Raw genomic sequence first — 9,313 nt, forward strand, 5'->3', positions numbered from 1 at the left:
ATAATAAACAGATTCATATACTGGAAAACTGTAGGTATATATTTACATTTCCTAAAGGAAGCTTCATAAGGCCTCTAATGCAGCATGGCAGAAGGCTAGGAACCATACATGAAGAATCATAGAGACTCAATTTCTGCCATCTAGGAAGTTTCCACTTAAAATATCCATATTTGTCAAGTTGAATCATCAATTAAATAGTATAGAAGGTATGCAAAGGGAAGAGAACAGTGCCTAGCAACTAAAACACTCAATGAAACACAGTTATAAACAAGAAGAATGAAGAAATAGGTACATTTAATTCAAAACTTTATAAATGATTAATAATGGCAATAATATCAATGCATTGCTTCTTCATGAGGCTTTAGATTTACAGATACTGATCCCTGTGAGGTAGCACAGGTCTCATGATTCTCTTCTACTGATGAGGAAACAGACACTCACAAGGGGTGAATGACTTACAAATGTTATGCAACCAAGAGGAGGCAACACCAGGCACTAGATCCCCTCTATTCAGTGCTGGCTGACAATCCTACAATGGTTCAGACTTTCCTCAGGGCTTCCATCACGTCCTGATTCCTCAAGCTATAAATGAGGGGGTTGAGCATAGAAGTAAGGACCGTGTAGAAGATAGAGACAACCTTGTCATGACTAGGGGCCCGGTAGCGCCGAGGCCTCAGGTAGATGAACATGGCTGCCCTGTAGAAGAGGGAGACAGCTGCTAGGTGGGAGGAACAGGTGACCAGGGCCTTTTTACGGGCCTGAGCAGAGTGCATGAGGAGCACAGCCCTCAGGCCGTGAGCATAGGAGGCCACTATGATGGAAAAGGGAAGGAGCAGCATGAAGACACAGAAGCAAAGAGCAGAGTGTCAAAAAGGGTTGTGTCCATACAGGCCAGTTTTAATAAAGCTGGTACCTCACAGAAGAAGTAATCCACATTCCTTGAACCACAGTAAGGTAAGCTCATGGCTGCCACCATCTGGATAATTCAATCTAGTATCCCAAAGGCCCAGGAACTCCCAGAAATCTGGAGACAGACTCTCTGACTCATGAGGACAGGATAGTGAAGTGAGTGGCTGATTGCCACATAACAATCATAGGCCATGAGTCCCAGCAAAATTCCCTCAGATCCCACAAGAGAGACAAAAAAAAACAATTTGTATGCCACAACCCACAAAGGAGATGGACTTCCTGCCAGAGAGAAAAGTTGACCGCCATCTTTGGCATGATATTACAGATCAAAATAAGATCCATAAGGGAGAGCTGACTGAGGAAGAAGTACATGGGTGTGTGAAGCCGAGGATCTATGTAGATGAGGAAGATGAGGAGGACATTCCCACAGAGGGCCACAGTGAAGACTACCATAACCACAGAGAAGAGGACACCAGTCTGGCTATGGGAAAAGATGCCCAAGAGGGTGAAGCCATCTATAGATGATCGATTCAACCATATCCCCATGGCTCAGTTGTTCACAATCACCTGAGAACATGAACAGAGAAATTCTGGGTTTGAGTGACATGTCTTTGTGCATCTCTGATTTCTTCTTCAGTCAGTTGTATCTTTTTGAATTTATCGAAGCTCAAAAACATGTCCTTTGAGACATAAAAGAGGGTGCTCTTTCATATTCCCATAACACAGATTATATGACCTTTGCCAGCTCATAGAATTGTATCACATATCTACATTTGTATGTATCCATACCAAAAATAATAGGAAAGTTAAATTACTTTATGTGTCATAAGACTATTGGACAGTCCTTCTCTTTCAGGAAAAGATTGGTTTCATCCATAAGACAGGATTCTTCTTAGCTGGGATTACACAGCCTCAGTAAACTCTCTGTAACAGGACTTGGACCATTTCATGTCCAAGAGATAATTTATATGTGTTAACAATAAGAGCAGTTAATGGAGACTTGAGATGTTCTTTGTTTTGCTCAGGAGTAATATCTTGGAATCATTTTTCATTTAGTTGGAAATCCATTTCTTTAGTTCCTAGATCTAAATCATCACAAAAGCCTCTTGGCTCTACATTCAGAATACTCAGATCCAGTTATTTCCTATCACCTCAATTGCAAGTGCCCTGGTCCAAGCCACTATCCTCTCTCAGATGGATAATTATAGGCTCCTCCCAGTTTCCTGGCTTCTGCCCTTGAATCCTTTGAGTCTATTCTCTTAACACTTTACACGAGTTTGTTAAAATATATCAAACAAGAGGCTTCTGGGTGGCTCAGTCGATTAAGCGACCGACTTTGGCTCAGGTCATAATCTCACAGTTCATGCATTCAAGTCCCACATTGGGATCTGTGCTGACAGGTCAAGCCTGGAACCTGATTCAGACTCTGTGTCTCGCTGTCCCTGTGCCCCTTCCTTGCTCATACTCTGTCTCTCTCCATCTCTCAAAAATAAGTAAATGTTGAAAAAATTAAAAAATAAATGAAAATTTTCACACATTGTAAATCTCCTGCTGATAGTATGTCATGACTACCCAAATTACTCCAAATAAAATCAAAATCCTTGTAGTAGTAAGGCCCTATGTATCTCTCTCTCTCTCACACACACACACACACACACACACACCACTACTTCTGACCTTATCTCCTACCACGCCCCCTTTGCTCACTGTTTTCCTTGAATTTCCTCAAACTGGACACACTCCCAACTTTGGGATTTTGCATTTTCTTCTCTTTGTAATGTTTTTCCCCAAATTTCTATCTCTCACCTATTGCAGATCTTTACTCAAATGCTTACCTCTACAGAGATGTCTTCTGTGAAAGTCATAGTAAGACTAAAAACATCTTGGGGCCCCTGGGTGGCTCAGTCAGTGAGTGCCTGATTTTGGATCATATCATGATCTCATGGTTTGTAAATTTGAGCCCTGCATTGGGCTTGCAGCTGTCAGTGCAGATCCTCTATTTCCCTCTTTCTCTCTGCCCCTCCCTTGCTCTCTCATTCTCTAAAAAGTAAACATGGAAAAAAAAGACCAAAAACGTCTTGCATTCTCGAGACCTTCCCACTCTTGTTCTTTTCCCACAGCACTTACACCATTTAACACACATTGCTTACATTTTTTTACTTTTATGGTCTTTCTCATCCCACTGGAAGATAAGCACCACTTATTATTCAGCATGACATTGGTAGATCCCATATTGGCTTCCCAGGTCATAGTATAACATCAATATATATGTGTTGACTGAATAAATTAATATATGATGAAGCGATATATGACTGCAACCTTCATTTTATGAAAGCAGAAAGACTCCTGCTTTAATTGCAGGAGTCCTTGTTCTTGACCTGAATGTGCTACCTCACTGCCAGATTCCTTCCTCTGAGGAACAGTGAGTGACTTAGTAAGAAATATCCCGGGCATTTTTAAAAGATAAGAATTTTATAAAATGATAGCATCATCTATCAGATGTTTGTGTGGGGTGTATTCATGTCGACCTAAACTCTCTACAAAGAGGAAATGAGGCAACCCCACAGAATGCTCTGTGTGTAAAGACTCAGGGTATTTTTCTAAACTAGAATGTGCCTGCATAGAATCACTATTAGGGAGGTAGGCTGCGTGAGCTGTGTACCTACAGAAGGGATTATGCCCTGACTCATACCCACGAAGATGCACCCAGGAATCCTTACCTCCATCAACACCCAGGTGTGATGTTTGGGGAGGGGTGTTCTACAGGGGCAAACCACTGTTCTTCTAGCCTTCAAATACCATCTAGGACAATCACCCCCTGACTGAACCTCCCAACTGAACAAACCAGGTTCCCCAGGCCACATCAGTAGTTCTTTCTGTGCTGAGGACAACCAGCCTTACCAACTGTGTGCAGAGGCACTCAGCCACACACATTTTCAAAAAGACGCATTTCACACCTTTCCTTCCTCCCAACTCTTATAATACAATACTACATAGCTGATTAATGACATTTCTCTCCTTTTCTGGACAGCTCCCATGAACTCTGATTCTTACATTTACTTACACTCAACACCTCCACTACGATGTCCAATGGGCTGTTCCTACCTAAACTGACCAGACAGAACCCATGATCTGCATGGCAGAAATATCTGTTTTCCTCCCTTCCCAGCTTAATGAATTGCATGTCTGTCAATTGTCCATGACACAGTATGCTGTGTCCTTAATTCCTCTTTTTGTATATGCATCCCAACACAGGAAACTCTGCTGGCTTATCCTGAAAAATGTATTCACTCCTGGCCACATCTCACTCCTGCAGGCCCCAGCTGGCTACACTGTGAATTGCCCTTAACTGGATTTGCCTCCCCCTTCTATCCTTGTTCCCAACTTTAGTCTACTTGTCCATGGCATTAGAGTGAAGCCATCTCCATAAAATAAGACCAAATGCTTCAAGATTAAAGGAAGACTCATCTGGCTAGCTTTCCATCACCACCCAGACCTCCTTTTCTTTTGCTTTCCCTGAAATTCCCTCCATTCTGGTGTAACTGGTCTCCCTGCATTTTCTCTCATCTAGCAGGCAGAGCAGACACCAGTCTTAGGAGGAATTTGTACTTGCTCTAACTTCCTCACAGACAACTCTTCCCAGATATGCTCAACATTGTTCCCTCACCTTCTCCTCACCTACCCAACTATGACTTACTCAACACTTATTTGGAGTTGAAATCCTTCTTCCCTCCCCATTTCTTCCCTGCCCTTGTGTTTCTCAGAGTACTCAATACCATCAGGCATGCTACATTTAATTCAATGGATTTGTTTTCTGCTCTCCCAATGAGAACCTGTATCCTGATGCCATTTTTGCTCATGGGGGCATCTCCAGCTCCTAGAACAATGATGCCATATATTATTTTCTTAGTAAATGTTGTTGAATGATTAACGGTAATATGCAAACAACTCAAGAAACTGTTCTAGCATCTCACATGTTCATTTTCTGCTCTCTAACTTCATATAGTTCATGGATGTTTACTTAATGGCTCCATTTCCTCTCTCAGAATTACACCATAAAAGAAGCCACTTTGTCTCTACAGTATAATTTTGGAGACAAGTTAACTGTCTGTCTTATATAAGTCCTTCTTCCTCCCCTTTACCTGCACCTCTTTCCACTCATCCTTTGTCTTTCTGCTTTAGATCACTCTTTAACCCAGAAACCCATCACTGAGAACCCTAATCCAAACAGAAGGATAGAGAAACAGATCAAAGGAAAAGGACTAGAGGAAATATCAGAGAGATACATAGCACTAGAAAGAATATTCTCAAGCCCCCCCAAAAAAACTGAAGGAGGCAGACAATAGGAAGAAGAGGAAATGCTGATAAACAAATAGAAATGGATAAATGACATAATCAGTAATAGAAACTGCAAGTAAGAGATAATGGGGTGATAGGGAAAAGACGCTCACTCACCTTTGAGTGGGATGCCGAGAAGAAAAAAAAATTCAGATGTCCTGTAGAGGAGTTTCTAACAACAAAATAATTTCATTCGTCCTTCCTTGAGTTTGTACTTACTAGGTCAGAGGGGAGAAGGAGGAGCCTTCCTGTTCTGTCCTTCTTCCTCAGCACCTCACCTACCTCTCAATCAGGCTGCCAATGCTCTTGTCACCCTCAGCCTTCCTTTGGCTCTCTAGCTCAGACAGTAAGGCTCAGACAACAGCCTCTTCTCAGCAAAAGGAGAAAGAAAGAAAGGAGACTTGGTCAAGGAGATGGTGGTGGGCAGGTGGAAACAGGATCAGCACCTGTGCATCCCAGCCCACCCACAGATGCTCATCCACCTTCCACAAACTGTCTCTAGACCGGGTTGCAGCTGTCACCAACTGCCCATGCAAGAACTTAACACTGAACCTGAGCAAGGAGGGTGAAGCTGATGAATCCCAGGGGAGCCCAGAAACTAGATCTCTGGAACAGTAGTTCCCAAGCCTACAATTAAAGAAACCCAAACAGGGAGCTTGAGGACAAGACCTGAGGAGGGCCAGTGTGAGGAAACCTGGTCAGGGGAGGGAAGCTGGCTCTTGGTGCTCTATCTTCAACCAAAGACATATCCCATACTTCCCCAGTGACTCTGAGAGACCTCAAAAGGTTTCCATCTGTGTCTGTCCCAGCAGTCTATCCCTGTATGATGGAAGTCACACCTGTTCTTTACAGACCCCATGAAGTCAGCCTACATCTATCGAGGGTCCATGATACACAGAACACTAGATGAGATATTGTACTTGAATCAAAGGTGGGGACTAAACACAATCTGGCCTTATGGATATTATAACCAAGTGGGAGGGAAAGAAGAGTACCCACATTCAGGAGAGTCAGATGGTGGCAAGGAGCTAGTTGTCATCCCAAAACTGTCTAATGTTTCCCTAAACTCAGTGCCCTTCACAGTTTGCTGTGGATAGCCCTGTGGTCTACAGATATTATGCCTGTCTTCCCAGTGTAATCATGGATAGCACTCTCTTGAACTCTGAAAAGTCTTCCAGTTTGGATGATAATTTTATATCTCCTCTGTTTTTGGCCTTATTACCATGGAAGCAGGTCAGTTTTCAAAATGGCCAGTTCATTGTAAACCAATTGGCCACATGACCAATTTATCTTTTATGTTTTAGCTCTTTTTGAAATTTATTTATCTATTTATTTATTTATTGAGAGAGAAAGCTGGGAACAGGCAGGGAGAAGGAGAGAGAAATCCCAAGCAGGCTCCACACTGTCAGTGCAGAGACTGAGGCGGGGTGCAAACCCATAAACCATGAGATCATGACCTGGGCCAACACCAAGAGTCAGACGCTCAACCATCTAAGCCACCTAGGCACCCTGAGCCTTTTTTTTTTTAACTAAAGTAGGCTCTATGCACATTATGGAGCCCAATGTGGAGCTTGAATTCAAGACTGAGAGATCAAGATCTGAGATCAAGAGTCAGATACTCAACCAACTGAGTCAGGCAGGAGTCCTCAGTTTTATTTGACTGGTTTTTTTTTTTTAATTTTCACAATAACAACAAAAAAAAGTGTTTTACCTGCCATACAAAACTCTTAGGGGCTTCAGTTGAAGACTGATGTACAGATAGGAGACATTGGGTCAGAGGGCTAGGATAAAGGGGATTGATGGGAGATGTTGTAAAATATAACGAGGTGGAGTTAGAGGCAACTACAAAAAATAGGCCTTCCGCCAAACGTTCCAGGAACACCAACCTGGCTTTGAAAAAAACTCCCTACAGCCATATCACACTCTTCTGTTTCAGCTTCCTTTTCTACTTATTGTCTACTACCCACTGATCTCTCTGGTTCCCATAGATAACTGAAGAATTCCCATCTCCACATTCTCATTCAAGTTATTGTCCTATTGGAACTTACTTTGCCAGCTTTCTATTTCTTATTGAAACTTTATTCTATGAGGACTTATATAATGTTCATCGTTACTTTTCTCACCTTCCAAAATTTGATCCACATTCACTTCAGCCTCTGTCCCCTTTGGACTATTGCCTGTACAATTTGCAATTATATCTCTTATGTCATGTGAAATCTTTTATATTACCATTTATCTAACCTACATACTGATTATGTGAAATGTGATGGCATACAAACAAAGCAACTTTATTTTAAACTAGGACCACTTCACATCTGGAATCTTCTTGCCCATTTCTTAGTGGATGTCAGAACGATTGCAGAGCTTCAGGTATAAGATCAGCTTCAGGTGTAAGTCTCATCCCACTTAGCTAATCAAGACTGGCTTTCAGTAGGCTATGATCCAGTCTTATCCAAGTCACAACTTAAATATCCCATCTAATTCAAAACCTACCTGATCAACTATGCCTTGCTCAGTTCTGACAGGGCTTGAGACCCACCAGGGGGAAGAGGGCAAGAGTCATCCTTTTCACTATTTCTCCTGATTCTCTCATTTTGATAATTAGTTTTCCCTCTTCTTTCCATTGTTTTCTGGGGTTGAAAAAAAGGGTCATTAATGTGGGTCATTGTGGGCAATCTGTTGAGTATTATAAGTATTTTCTGTATTGAGATGTCCAAAGTCCAATGTGTGAAATATTTATCTATATATCTATATCTATATATCTATATCTATCTATGTCTATGTCTATGTCTATATCATCTATATCTTCTATTAATCTATATATTATCATCTATTAACTATGTACCTATCAATCATCTATAATCCCTGCATGTTGATAAATGTTGAATGATATACCCACTCTATGAGAACTCTGCAGTAATAGTTCCTGGACATTGATGGACACTGTCCAATTGACCCCTGTGACCCCCTCATTTCCTACCCTGGAATTTTACTTTCATCCTTTCACACCAATCACTCTCAAGAGAGTTTTCAAGAAGGCTTAAGATAGTGATTTGACAAAGCATCTACTTCACAAATATACAATCTAGTCATCTTGACCCTGCACTTTTGCTGCATTTTGTTCTTCCTTGCCAACATGAGCAGCCCCAGATTATCTCACAGCTTCAGAATTCTCCAAACACCAGTTTTACATTCACTTACATCCACAGTTATTCCTGGTTCTCCCTGGAGATCTCTGGCTTGACTCCATGGAATTAGTGACATCAGTGCCTATAGTTAGGGAACCTCCAACCAGGACTTTAAGTGCCAGTTGCAATTCCTCAAGGAGGGAAACTTTTAAATACCCTCTCATTTAGGAAACTAGGAGTTGGTTCTTTGAAAGAATTAATAAAATTGATGAAATCATAATCAGACTTATCAAAAAAACAGAGTGGCCCAAATAAATAAAATCCTCATGAATGAAAAAGAAGATATCACCACCAACACCACAGAAATACAATTTTAAGACTCTTTTCTGAAAAACTATATACCAACAAACTGGGCAATCTGGAGGAAATTGACAAATTAGAACCATACAAACATACAAAACTGAAACAGGAAACAATATAAAATTGAATACACACATAAACAGCAAAGAAATTGAGTCAGCTATTAAAAATCTCCCAAAAGCAAAAGTCCAGGAACAGATGGCTTCCCAGGGGAATTCTACTAGACAGTTAAAGAAGAGTTAATGCCCATTCTTCTCAAACTGTTCCAAAAAATAGAAAAGGGAAGGAAACTTCCAAACTCATTCTATGAGAGCAGCATTACTTTGATTCCAAAACTAGACAAAGACCCCACTAAAAAAGAGAACCACAGGCCAATATCCATGATGAACATGGATGCAAAAATTCTCAACAAGATACTATCAAATCAAATCATTAAAAGAATTATTCACCACAATCAAATTGGACTTATTCCTAGGCTACAGGGTGGGTTCAATACTCACAAATCAATCAACATGATACACCACATTAATAAAAGAAAGAACCATATGATCCTCTCAACGTGCAGGAAAAGCATTTGA

General features: G+C 41.1%; 1 pseudogene; it reads right to left on the minus strand.

Annotated features, from left to right (window-relative positions):
• Positions 1-510: 510 nt before the first annotated feature.
• Positions 511-1,455, minus strand: LOC102957679 (annotated as a pseudogene).
• Positions 1,456-9,313: the final 7,858 nt, after the last annotated feature.

Source organism: Panthera tigris, chromosome A1 (genome assembly GCF_018350195.1).
Source record: "Panthera tigris isolate Pti1 chromosome A1, P.tigris_Pti1_mat1.1, whole genome shotgun sequence".
NCBI lineage: Eukaryota > Metazoa > Chordata > Mammalia > Carnivora > Felidae > Panthera > Panthera tigris.